This window comes from Panthera tigris, chromosome A1 (assembly GCF_018350195.1).
Source record: "Panthera tigris isolate Pti1 chromosome A1, P.tigris_Pti1_mat1.1, whole genome shotgun sequence".
NCBI classification, from domain to species: Eukaryota; Metazoa; Chordata; class Mammalia; order Carnivora; family Felidae; genus Panthera; species Panthera tigris.
In genome coordinates, this window is record NC_056660.1 from 48,135,899 (window position 1) to 48,149,207 (window position 13,309).

Genomic DNA, 13,309 nt, shown 5'->3' on the forward strand with positions numbered 1-13,309 from the left:
CACATATACTCACACAGTCAATAAACACTTCCACCCACGCAAAAAAAAGTGGAAAACACACTAGGTTCATAAATAAAATAGATTCTGTATTTCCCCTGTAAAAACAGATGTTGCTGTGTTCTTGTCCCAATCCTTAAATATATATATATATATATACATACGTGTATATATGTATACACATGTATATGTGTATATTTACACACATATATATATACACACACATATACATGTGTGTATATATATATATCTTCAAAATATGATGGTAGACTGTTAATTCATAGCCATGTTATTTAATAAGTGTGTACTTTGATAAGTCCATAAAAAGTATCAATAACCTGTTGAAAATTCCACTGTTAATCCAAACAGAGGCATTTAAAAATGAATTATTTGCAAAAAAAGACAAGAAAACTACATACTGTTATCACTTATGAATATGGATACAAAAATCCACAACAAAACACCAGTGGAACCACATCCAGCAACATATAAAAAGAATTACATATCATGACCAAGTGAGATTTATCCCACATATACAATGTTGGTTTAATATGTGAAAATTAATGTATTGCGCCATGTCAATAGACTAAAAAACAAAAACCACATGATCATATCAATAAATGCAGTAAAAACATCCCAAAAAGCCAATCCCCTTTCATGATATAAATACCCAACAAAGTAGGAATGGAAGGGAATGTGTTCAATATGAGAAAGGCCCTTTACCAAAAACCATAGATTATATCACACTTAATGGTGAAAAAACAGAAGCTTTCCCCAAGATCAAAAAGTGACAAGAATATCTACTCTCACTTTTCTTCAACACTATACTAAAAGTTCTAGCCAAGGCAATTAAGCAAGAAAAAAAAATAAAAGCCATTCAGATTGGAAAGGGAAAAGTAAAACTAACTCTATTCACAAATACATGATCCTGTGTATCAGAAATTCTTACAGAACCCATTTTAAAACTTAGAATAAATAGTTCAGAAAGACTGCAGGGTATAATATAAATACACAGAAATTAATTTTATTTCTATACACTTGCATAAACAATCCAAAAATGAAATTAAGAAAACAATTCTACTCTCTAGTAAATAATACCATATTGCATATTTAACACTGCGAACCAAGTAAATCTTAAAAGTTACCTTCAAAGGAAAACAAAAGTCTGTAACTATGTATGATAAGGAATGTTAATTAGCCATTGTGGTGATCATTTTAGAAAATATACAAACATCGAATCGTTAGGTTGCACATCTGAAACTAATACAGTGTTGTGTCAACTATACCTCAATTTAAAAAGGAACTCTATTTACAATAGCATCAAAAAGAATGAAATACTTGAGAATAAATTTAACAAATGGATTACAAAGCCTATACTCTGAAAACTACAAAACAATGTTGAGAGAAATTAAAGAAGATCTGTATGAATGGAAAAATATTCCACAATCGTGGTGAATTATGGCATCTTTATCACAGAGGCACCTGAGAAAGAAGCTTCCTCACCTTCTGAAGAGAGCTGCCAGAAGCCAACTTCTTCTCACTCTCCAAGTAAAACAACAGACACCTTCCTTCTCACTCCTGTATACTTCAGGAGTCAGCCCGAAGTTAAAGGTGACACAGAGAGATAGAAAGATTGTTGAGCAAACTAATTCTGAAGACCTACCTAACTCAGGACTTTCTCTTATCAGGCAACCAAAGCCCCTTTTATTACTAAAGCCAATTTGAATTCATTTTCTTTACTCATAATCAAACACATCTTAATTGCCTGAATCATACAGTTAGGAAATGCTAGTGGATAAGTGGACCAGAAATACAATCTTGGAAGCAAGTGCTGAAATAGCTATTTCTGAATAAAGGCAAACTACCTTCCTCACCCCTGTACTGAATCATGTCTTAAAGTTCTGCCCAGAACTCTTGTGCTCAAAAGTCTTTTTCCAGATCAAAAATCTTACCTGAGCTCCAGTTCCCTAATCCCAATCCCTGAGTACACATGCACTCAGATGCCCCACTAGCAGCTTATATTTAAGCAATACTGAACTCAGAATGTAACCCCAAATCACCTCTCCCACAATGACCCTGTGGGAATGGCATCATCATTCTCCAAATCACCCAGCCCTGAAACTTCACCATCCAATCTCTCCCTCTTTCTCTATATTTGTAGTTCTCTGGCTTCAAAATACTCTTCAGGAAATGCTCTTAATTCTATCTACTGCTTGCATTCCCAAACGCCCTTATTTTAGGCCAGACCACAATTTTTACTTTCTACTTGGTTTCTTGGACTCTAGTTTCTCCCCCATTATATCCAATCTGCATGCTCCTCAGGTTAAGTTTTTTGCATTACTGTTTTCACCACATTGCTGCTGTACTTGAAAAGTTGCATTAGATCCCTCATGGAGTACAAAATAGTGCTCCATAACCTACCACCACCAACCAGCCTGAGGTAAATGCCTGCTAAAAAGTAAAGTGGATAGTGGTAGCAAAGGTAGTGGTTGTTTCATTGGCGCTAGTGAAGTTGTTTTAAAAAAAAAATCACCATGGACATCTTTAGGAGGCAAAAATCATCTTTCTGGGATAGATTGCAAGCATATACCCAAAATGGTAAAGAAACGTGATTTCTGGGTAACACATTCTGTCTCCTCATTTTTCTTTAACACAAAATACTCTGTTATTTTACTTACTTTGCCTATGCACATGCTCTTTCCTCATCAAAACCAGGTCTCTCCTGTTCCCTCTCCCATCTACATGAAAAAATGATATGCGGTGTCTCCTAGTTCTCACAATTACTTCCCACTTATCTATATAAGTGAAATAAACATCTACAAAAATCTAAAAACTGTCCCAGATCTCATGGAGATTCCACTGCAACTTTTTTAGCTTCCTTTCTGACATTAGTTCCCAAAATAACATCAAACAAAGAATAAAGAAATTAAAATATGGAAGTCATAGATTTGGGCAAAGCTGGAGTTCCATTCAATGAAAAACTAACTCTGTAAACTATGAATAACCATAATATAGTCATTGTCCTTTGCTTGTAAATAGCTTGAAGGAATTAGATGAAATTAGTTTTTAAAGAGCATTCTAGCTATAAAGTTCTAATTGTAAGGTTTTTCAGAATATATCCTATGCAAAAAAGAAAATGTAGTCAAGAATGGATTCTAAAAATTACATATAGTGAGAGGGCCTACAATGAACACACTATTCCTCAGGTCAATTTTTCTAGGTATGTAAAATAAATAAAAATACAAATTAATGTAAGGTGCATTACTCTGACTTAAATAGCAATCCACTATTTCAACCACTTTGATTTCAACATAAGTCACTAAAAACACGTGCATATCAATTTCCCTCCTTGGGGAAGGACAATCTATCCCAAATATTTCAGACCTCATTAGGTATATAAGTGAAAAACAATGAGGAAAAAAAAAACAGCTAAGAGATATTCTAGATTTAAGTTACACAAGTACGCAGTTCCAGAATTTAAATCAGTATATAGATTCTGATGTATATAATTTTATATATTTTAAGTACACCTCATAAGTACACACACACACACACACACACACACACATTATACTCCTAAATATCTGTCATACACACATACAAGCACACACACACACACAGCATGAAAAGTTTAAAATCATGTTCATTCAAATGATCTATCCTCTAATCCTTCACCATTTGAGAAAGCAAAAGGACAGTTTTATTACGACTAAATATATACAATCTGAAGATATTTAGAAAACTATAGGTTTTAAAAAGCACATGCACGTAACTTTCATGGAGGGGAAGAAATGATCTGAGCACAATGGGCTTCCAAAGGACTCCGTGCCTTCCTTCATATAGCACATGTATATCACATACATAAGTTATCTCCTCACCAGATTGTGTGTCTAAGGGAAAAGGATTGGGCCAGGAACCCCCAGATGAAGCACCATGCCTGTCACATAGGAAGGACTCAGTAAATGTTTTTTTCTACAACCAAAAAAGCTTTTATATTCATTGTCCTATTGATTTGCCTATATCTTTAAAGCATTTTTGATGATTTTTTCAATATAAAACACCTCACATACATAATATATTTTATAGTTATTCTACTCATTGTATGCAGCATTATTTCTTTCACTTGTTTTACACTTAATATTGTTCAGATTTCATGGGAGAACTCAGTTCTAATACAGATTTCTGAGATATGATCAACAGGTCTGCATTTTATAGACTCTAATCATATATTCTCCAGCCTGAAAAGTTTACATTTTTTCAAATCTCCAGGTTGCATAAAAGATCAATTCATTTCCTTCCCCCCCCCCCCAGATTCTTGGGATGTAAGTAAAAACCCCACATGGGATTTCAGATTAGAAATGTCAGGGGTTAGAGGTGCCCAGGTGGCTCAGTCTGTTAAGCCTCCAACTTTGGCTCAGGTCATGATCTTGCAGTCCAAGGGTTCAAGCCCCGCATCCAGCTCTGTGCTGACAACTCAGAGCCTGAAGCCTGCTTTGGATTCTGTATCTCCCGCTCTCTCTGTCCCTCCCCCTCTAGGGTGTGCACACACTCTCTCACTCTCTCTCTCAAGATAAACATTCAAAAAAATTTTTAATTAAAAAATTTTAAGAAGAAACGTCAGGGGTTACTGACAATAAAACTGTATTTAGTAAAACCTCAAATATTTGCAATCTTCAAGGAATAAGTCCTCGAAAATGGCTGAATTTTTGATACAATGAACACTTAAGTATTATAATTTTTATTGTAATTTTTTAAATGTTTATAAACAATATTACATATTTCCAATTGCTTATAAAGAATGTGCTGAAAACAACTAACTATTCTTAGTGACTTGAGGTTACCATTTTGAACACTGGTTACTTTGAGAATGACCTCTGCCAGGGCACATATCAGATTCCAGGATAGCACTGGGTGTGCTGAGTTCTCTTCAGCATGGTATTGTGATGCCATCAAGGACACCCAGTTCCACACACACAAAAACGCACCCTGTACCTCTTACACCTTCATGGGATCCCCTGAAGGTAGGCTTCCCCACCCAGATTCCTACCATCTTTCATCACGTTATGAGCAAGCCTTTTTTTGTCTGAAGAGGCTCAACTTTTACACAGATCCTGAGCAGTTCCTCTTAGCTACGTTAATTTGCTGACAAGTGCTCAGAGGCTGTTTCTGGTGGCTCTCTTCTTCCCCTTTTAGTTATAAAACTTAAAGACTCCATCTGATTTGGTAATACTGAAAGCAGCAGAATTCAAACAACTCCAAAAGTTTTCCACAAAATGGACTATAAGAGTTCAACATTCTAACTAAACTCTTAGGTGCATCTTAAATTAAGTTTATCTTCCTTTGGATCATTTCATTGGCATTCAGTACAGGGCTCAGAAAAGCAAAAGGTGGGTGAGGAGAGTCTACTGCCCGCCGATTTCTCCAGCACAGATAAATGAGAGATGGGTACCAAATATTGCAACCATAATGAACCTCAATCCAAATTAAGAATTTCTCAATATACAAGATACATTCTAAATAAAATGTGATCATTCAAGATTCAATTATTTAACTTGATCTCTTCAGAGAAACTATTTTAAAGGCAGAAACAATGGCCTGGGATTTCCTTCAAGCTTTTTCAAATCAGTATTTGTAAATCATGTTTCTGTTTCCTAGGAAACTAAGTAGGTTATACCTACGGCAAGAAAACTCTACCAGTGTCATTTTTCCTTTTATCCTTGGCTCACACATGCGGTTACCACTTATTAGAAGAAAAAATTACCTTCCAGGATCGCTGAAAATCAAAACAAGAAGGGAGCCAAAACACCACCTTCTCAGCCTGCTTCTTCTCCAATGGTACGATGGAGGAGCAAACAGAATAAAATTCTGCCCAGAGAACTCTAAAAAACTAGAAAGGGGTTTATGACCAAGTTCAGGAAATGCCCGACACCGTCTGTGGCCTTAAGCTTAATTCATTATGTAAAAGGTGATGCAAAAAAAAGTTAAAGACCTGGATTCATAAGCAACAACAAGTCAGACATTTCTGAGTTCAAATTCAAAGCTCTTAAAGAGTCTGCGAGAGCCATGTTCAAAGATGGTGAAACAGGTGTTTTCTCAAGGATTTTATGACTAGTATAAATTAATTCGGCGAGCTCTCAAAGTTCCAGGGATACCTGGCATTTTCAGAAAATACAATGAAGTATCACTTCTACAAACATCTGTGGACGAACTTTTAACGGTGAGAATGTGATTAGTGTGTACTATACCCTTTGCTGGATCCGTAATACTAAAGCTCGCTCTGGCTTTTTCCTTTAGTTAACAACCAAAAACAGGAGGAAAACTGGGGCACAAAATCACATCACGTATGAGTTGTAAATGGGAGTGTAGAGTCTGCTTAAACAGTTTCAAATTTCTAAAAACTATTATTAAATCACAGTAACGTTTAAGGCATCACAACCTTGGCCCAAAGACGGAATATTACATATGCTGCTGAGCTAACAAGACTCAGACAGTACATCCCAACATTCTTAACACATTTTTAAGTTTCCAGTATTTTCACAAACACTTAACCACACAGCATACTTTAAAATATAAATGTTATACATATATTCATGTGTTTTAGGATTTAAATGTCTGCAAAGCAACTTTTTTCTAACGCAGCAACTCATTATTTTTCCATACTGAGGCCCCTACTCCACAAATTGCTTCCTCCAAGTACTTTTTAAAAATATTCCTTTTGACTTCTAGGTGCATCTGTTGGCCTACACATAGATCTTCAGAACTCAATTTTCTATTCTCTTCCCTTCATGACACATATAAACCCAATAAAGAAAGAAACTAAGAAATGGAAGCAACCAGCAGCTCAACTAAATTTTATAAGCCTCAGTTAGCTTCTACTATCAAATGATATTTAGACACTTCAGCTCTGAATTTCTCTCTGTGGCATTCACCTCCTCCTAGAATCCCAGAAATCTTGGTCCCAAGAATGTAATCATTTCAATCATAACACTAAAGGTAATTCAGATTTTCAGTTTCTCACTCACAGCTAATGCTGAACTCACTGCTCAGAATCTTGAAATCAGATAATGAGAGGACACCGGGCCCATTTTAATTAAGTGCTAAAAATGATCCAGGTAATTACCGTCAGTATTGCTTACCTCCTGGCAGCAGCTTGGTGTTACAAACTGCTAGCCCAATCAAATAATAATAATTACAATCATCATTATAATCATGATTATTAAACCACCACCACCACCACCTCCAGAAGCACTGAGTCCTGGGATACAGATTTTGACTGCGCGTCCCAACAGCTATATTCCTATCTAGGACCCTGGCACTATTGCATTCAAACTCTACAAAGACCTAGGACAAGTCACTTTACTTTTGTCTTCAGAAGACAGACAATTTCTGAACTTCCTTCAAGCTTCCGGGACTCTTCAGACCTACTGCCCTCAAGTTCTCAGACTGAATAATGAATGGCTTTACCAAACCTCATATGTAGGTTTTGACACAAGACAGGAATGTGTACTTCTCAGATATTTATTTAGTTAACATCACAGGAAAGAGCCATCATAAAAATTAGACTCTGGTAACCTTTGTTTTTCAAATTTTATGCAAGGAGTCTTCATTGCTTGCTTAACATTTTTTAGAAAATACTTTCCTAGGCAGTTTATATAGTTCTGCACTATTATTATGCAATTGTATTCAAAACATAAAAAGGTTTGTATTTAAGCAAACAAGTAAACAAGTTCACACAGAACACTTAATATTTTCAAATCTTTAAAATGATAATGTTGCATGCCATAGGCCATGTTATACAACACAAATGAGCGACGTTTCATTAACGTGTTTACTTTCTGAATGTCAGAAAAGGCTATTTTGATGACTCATGTTCTGCTGTTGGACTTATATTCCTAATTCTTATTCTCTAAATGGTTTTAAAGAAATCTCTTTGCCCTACACCAACCCCCAAAAGCATATAAACTTATACAATATGAACCTCACCTTATTCAGAAACATGAGCTAGTACCCTCCGACCAAAAGAGGAAGACTATGTGAGACCATCACATGAGAGTAATGGCCTTATACTCAGAGATTCTGTACCTCTCTCAGCCTCTCCTTGAACCTAGCTATATACATATACTCACACCACAAATACCAAGTAATTCATTCAGTAAATCTTGGAGGACAAAGATAACATTAAGTACAGGGGTACTAGGGAAGCACTTCCAATGTACTTCCATAACATTTATCATCATCCGTAATTCAATGGTTTCACCCCCCAGTCATGGTTCCATATGGATGGAGACTGTGTCTACCTTCTTCACTTCTGTAGTATACCTCGCCTGATGCCTCAGACAGAGTACGTGGGGTGGGCTGAGGGTGGATGTAAACTGAAAACAAAACACATACACACATTCTAACAATAGTGTTAACGGCATACAATGGTATAAATTCAACCTCAAAACACTGATTTGTGCCTGGCAGCTTTAGAGGACAAGGAGTGCTGTGGGGGAAGGGGGAGGGCATGTGCAGGTGAGCATGCGCAGTGGCTCCAACGTCCTGGAGAGGGGAGGGACAGAACGGAGAAGCACAGAGGCATTCTGGCAGCTGACCATTGGAGACCAAGGACACAGGGCACCAGTAATGGAGGGTGAGGTGATATCAGGCAGTAAGACAGAGAGACAGGATAGGGGAAATTGGTAAAATGATCAAGCAAATAAATAACATACGCTGAGGCTAAGCCTAGACTTCTTACCGCTGGAGCAGTATTTACAAACACAGAAAGGGCAAAGACTAAAAAGAACTCTGAAATGCTGGATTGAAATCAGAAGCACAACTGACCTTTGAACAATACAGGTTTCAACTGTGTGGGTCCACTTACTTGTGCCTTTGTTTTGTTTTGTTTTGTTTTGTTTTGTTTTGTTTTGTTTTACAGAGGGGAAGGCAAAAGCCAGAAGCCATTTATTTACAACTACCCACCCCAGTCTTACTTTCTACGTACCATTCTCTACTAACAGGAACACGGGGTGCCTGAAGAGAGATAATGTATTACAAAGAGGGGGCTAGCACAAGGTGAGACTGTCACTACCTACTGTGCCCCAAAATAAAGAAGTACTCAAAAACTGATGAGGATGGGCCAAAAGACACATGAGCTACTTAGAAGAGACTTCCATTTGCCAAGCCTGGGATAATATACATGAGCATCAAAATAAGTAAGGATAGTAACATACCGTAGCCCATTGAAAGAACTAGGAATCTGCGATACATGAAAAAATAAATCAGTGAGGGAAAAGGGAAGGCTCTTCCACAAAGCACATTACCAGTAGAACTGACACAAAATGAAAATCACCACTTGGCAAGTATCACTGCAGTGGCTGATTAGGCAAAGCATTCATGGAAAACAAGCCTGGTGGATGGAACTATGATGAGGAAAGGGATACTGGTATAATTTTAGCACTAATCAATTACACAGGGTAAATGGTGCCTTTATGGAAGGGAAATCGCAGGCACTAACATGACCAGATGATCAAAACTAACACCACCAATGGCTCAGGATAATCCTATAAAATGTAAGGCCTGTATCCTACACAACTGTCAAAGACATGAAAAACCGAAGTGACTGAGGAAATATTCCCAACTGGAGGAGCTGAAGACACATGTCCACTGACTGCAGTGAATGTCCTTGGATGGCTTTCTCACCAGAATGGAAAGGCAATGGGGTAGTTGGTGAAATATGAACGAAATCTGTGGATTGGATGGCTGTGTTGTATCAGTGTGGACTTCCTGACTTTGGAACTCATCGTATGTACAGTAGTTATGCATGAGTGTTCTTTTTTTGGGCAAAAATACGCTAAAGAATTTAGGAATGATGGGCATCATGTCCAGAGTTTGCTCTCAAATGTCTCATTAAGACACCAATGATAATGGGAGACAGAGGCATATGAGGCAGCAAACTTGGTGAAATGCTAACAACTGTACTGATAATACAACTTACTATAAATTTGAAATTATTTCTAAATAGATAATTTTAAAAATTTTTATTTCTAAAAATTCTATTGGAAAACTACTTCTAGGACACTGTATAATTACACACCAGATGTTGAAAACAAAATTTCACTTAAGATTTTTTTTCCTTTTTTTTTTTAATTTTCTAAGATTATTAACTAGGAAGATCCTTTTAGCTGGTCGTTTGAGGGTTTCTTCATGGTGTCAAATTAAAACAACGATTTGATCTGAAAAATTTGCAATTTCAATGACGTTAACCCAGCTGCTAAGAAATATCAACAATGCAGCATGAAAAATGCCCATTCGAAGGTACTCTGAATCTAAAATAGCAGAATGTAGCAGGAGCAGGGATATGCTGGCTATCAGCGGTCACTAACAAGCAGACAATCTCCTAAATAGCCTAAGTACACCCCACAGAGAATTCTGAAGAACAAAGTCCACATTTTATTTTTAAGTTTTTTTTTTTTTAACATTTATTTTTGAGACAGAGAGAGACAGACCATGAACGGGGGAGGGTCAGAGAGAGGGAGACAGAGAATCTGAAACAGGCTCCAGGCTCTGAGCTGTCAGCACAGAGCCCGACGCGGGGCTCGAACTCACGGACCGCGAGATCATGACCTGAGCCAAAGTCTGCCGCCCAACGGACTGAGCCACCCAGGCGCCCCCAAAGTCCACATTTTTAATTAGAGGTATTTGGTGAAGCTATAATGTGCTATTTGTGTTGAGTTTGTGGATCTTTTTGAGGAAAAAACATAAATAATCAAAATTAAGGAAATGTTTCATTTTCCTTTAAAGGATTTGAAATGAAAGAGACAATTTCAAAACCACTATGAATATGTATTGATGAGCCATAATTCAATTCTGCCAAGTTTCAAAAGGCTTGATCTACTATGATACTATCAAATAAAGTATGATTACACAAATAACTCATCATCACAAAATGAGACCTACTTTATCACAGCATCACAGTTTACATAATAGTTTAAGACAAATGATAGAAGTTTTGTTAGAAGTAGATGGAGTTAGCTAAAACATAACATTGCAATAGATCCTAAAAAGTGAATTTAATACAAGAAAAGTCAGAGCAGGGTGCCTGGGTGGCTCAGTCGGTTAAGTGTCTAACTTTGGCTCAGGTCATGACCCAACGGTTCATGGGTTTGAGCCCCTGGTCAGGCTCTGTGCTGACAGTTCAGAGCCTGGAGCCTGCTTCAGATTCTGTGTCTCCCACTCATGTTTTCATTCTCTCTCTCTCTCTCTCTCTCTCTCTGTTTCAAAAATACATAAACTTTTGAAAGTTTTTTTTTAAAACTCAGAGCCATTTTTTCCAGTGGGGTAATTACCCTTCCAAAACTGGGTCACAAAATTATTTTACCCAGTTATTAAAACACACGTTCGTACATGCAGGCAGACACACACACACACACACACACACACACACACACACACACACACCATTCAAAAATAGAGAAGCATATACACATAATGAAAATTCCCAGATGAGGTATTTTTGGGGGCTTGTGAATCATCACAGTTGAACATATTTTTGTTACATTATTTCAATGATTTGTACATTTTGTTTCCAGAGAGTTTTGAGTACTACATCATTATTCCTCTGTGGACAGGTAGAGATATTCACTGAATGATTAAACTCATGTTCTGTTATCCGACATTTATTCAACCGTAACTTTACAGCCTGACATTTCTGCACATTCACATAAATTGAGATTCATAAAGATGAATATGGTACCAAAATTTCTTGACTTGCATGTCCTCTGAATCACTAAAGATTACATGCTATTCAATACCATGTGGTTTCAGTGAATCTATATACCTAAGGTTTTGAGTGATCAGGACCCGACTTTCTTGGTCAAGTCAGATATGGCTTTTACTGTTGTCTCCAGATCACCTATATTTCTCTCAGCTTCCTTGTTTCTGTTCATGGCATCACCATTTTCCCCGTCACACAGACTGAAAATATAATATAGCTAGAGATAGCTAATATATAATTTTGGAGTCAATAATATTCTATAAAGAAAACATTTTCCTCATTCAGCGTAGAAGTTCATGACCACACACAGTCTTCCTAATTAAATCTACTGACTCCTAAATTCATTAGATTTCAAGAAGCAATAGGCTAGCAACTTAAAAGAGAATCACCAAAACTAACAGACATTGGAAACTGTGAGATGAAATATGGTGAAGAGATGCCTATACTTTAAACTTGATGAGTAAACATTACTCAAGTAGGTTAGGACCACTGCTGTGCTCTGTATAGGTTCCATAGTGGCACCGTATACTTTTCCTCAATAGCCCTTTACCCATAGTATTAATTTAATTAATTTCTGAAATTATTTGTTGGATGTCTGTCTTTTCTACTGGACCATAAGCTGCATAGTTCACAGTGGACTGGGTCACCATTATATTTGGTACATCACCAGGGCCAAGTGCAGCATAAGGAAATGACTGTTTCAATGCTGGTCAAAGACACCTGTTCTTTTACTAAATAAATACAAGGTTTACTGGATAACTGTATTCATAACTCTCTTAAGAAAGTTGGTAACAATTATGCAGTTCCGATGGTCTAAACATAAGGTCAGGAGATATACTGCCAAAAAAAAAAAAAAAAATAGTAACTTACTTAGCCATTTCAGACTTCTTAAAATTCAAGTATTTTCTAGAAATACTACAACTAAATGAATTTTAAATCTCCAAAACAGAATTTAGTTTTGTCCCAAATTATCTCCAACTTTACCAGACTAGTTGTTTAAATTTTTTGAAAAATATCAATCTGATTAATGAAGGGAAAATGGGAAGAAGCAAAAACACTAAAATCACATCATTACCATATTTGAAATAGTCTAACTGGAAGCATCATACAATACAGAGTAGAATAATTTGACATTACTGTAAATGTATTCACAAAGCAAAGAGAAAAAAAGTACTGAGAAAGCCAGCAAGGGGAAGGAAAAGTAGAGAGGAGAGGGAAAAGGTCCTTGACAAAAGAGTAAACTCATAGATTCCTATGGAAAACACAGGATGACTTCTTGGCTTCTCTCACCAAGGGTACAAGTGCAGGAGACAGCATTACTTGGCTTCCAACCTGAACATGTTAACAGAAACACAGCTTCTGAAGGAGGACCTTTTCTATAAAAGGATGAAGTGCTTGTTCAAATAATTCAATACTCAAGCACTGAAAATAAAAGGATAAAAACTAATACACACTGTGCCTAATTATCTCCCAAGGAGAGGAGGAAGAAGGCTTTTGTAAAGTGAGAGGGAGAAAACGCCTTTCATATCATGTGTAAGGACAGTGTGTGGGGAGGGG

The 13,309-nt window shown here is 36.8% G+C and overlaps 1 protein-coding gene across 8 annotated transcripts in view; it reads right to left on the reverse strand.

Moving 5' to 3' along the window:
- KLF12 (Kruppel like factor 12) overlaps window positions 1-13,309 on the reverse strand; it is a 1,146,238-nt gene that overhangs the window by 388,898 nt on the left and 744,031 nt on the right. Inside the window, exon 1 of one of the 8 annotated variants that reach the window (XM_042978269.1) lies at window positions 1,501-1,622. The exons of the other annotated variants lie outside the window; for them this stretch is intronic. The gene's annotated coding sequence lies outside the window, so the exon portion shown is untranslated. Of the gene's footprint in view, window positions 1-1,500; window positions 1,623-13,309 lie in introns of those variants that run through there. 8 annotated transcript variants of the gene reach the window in all.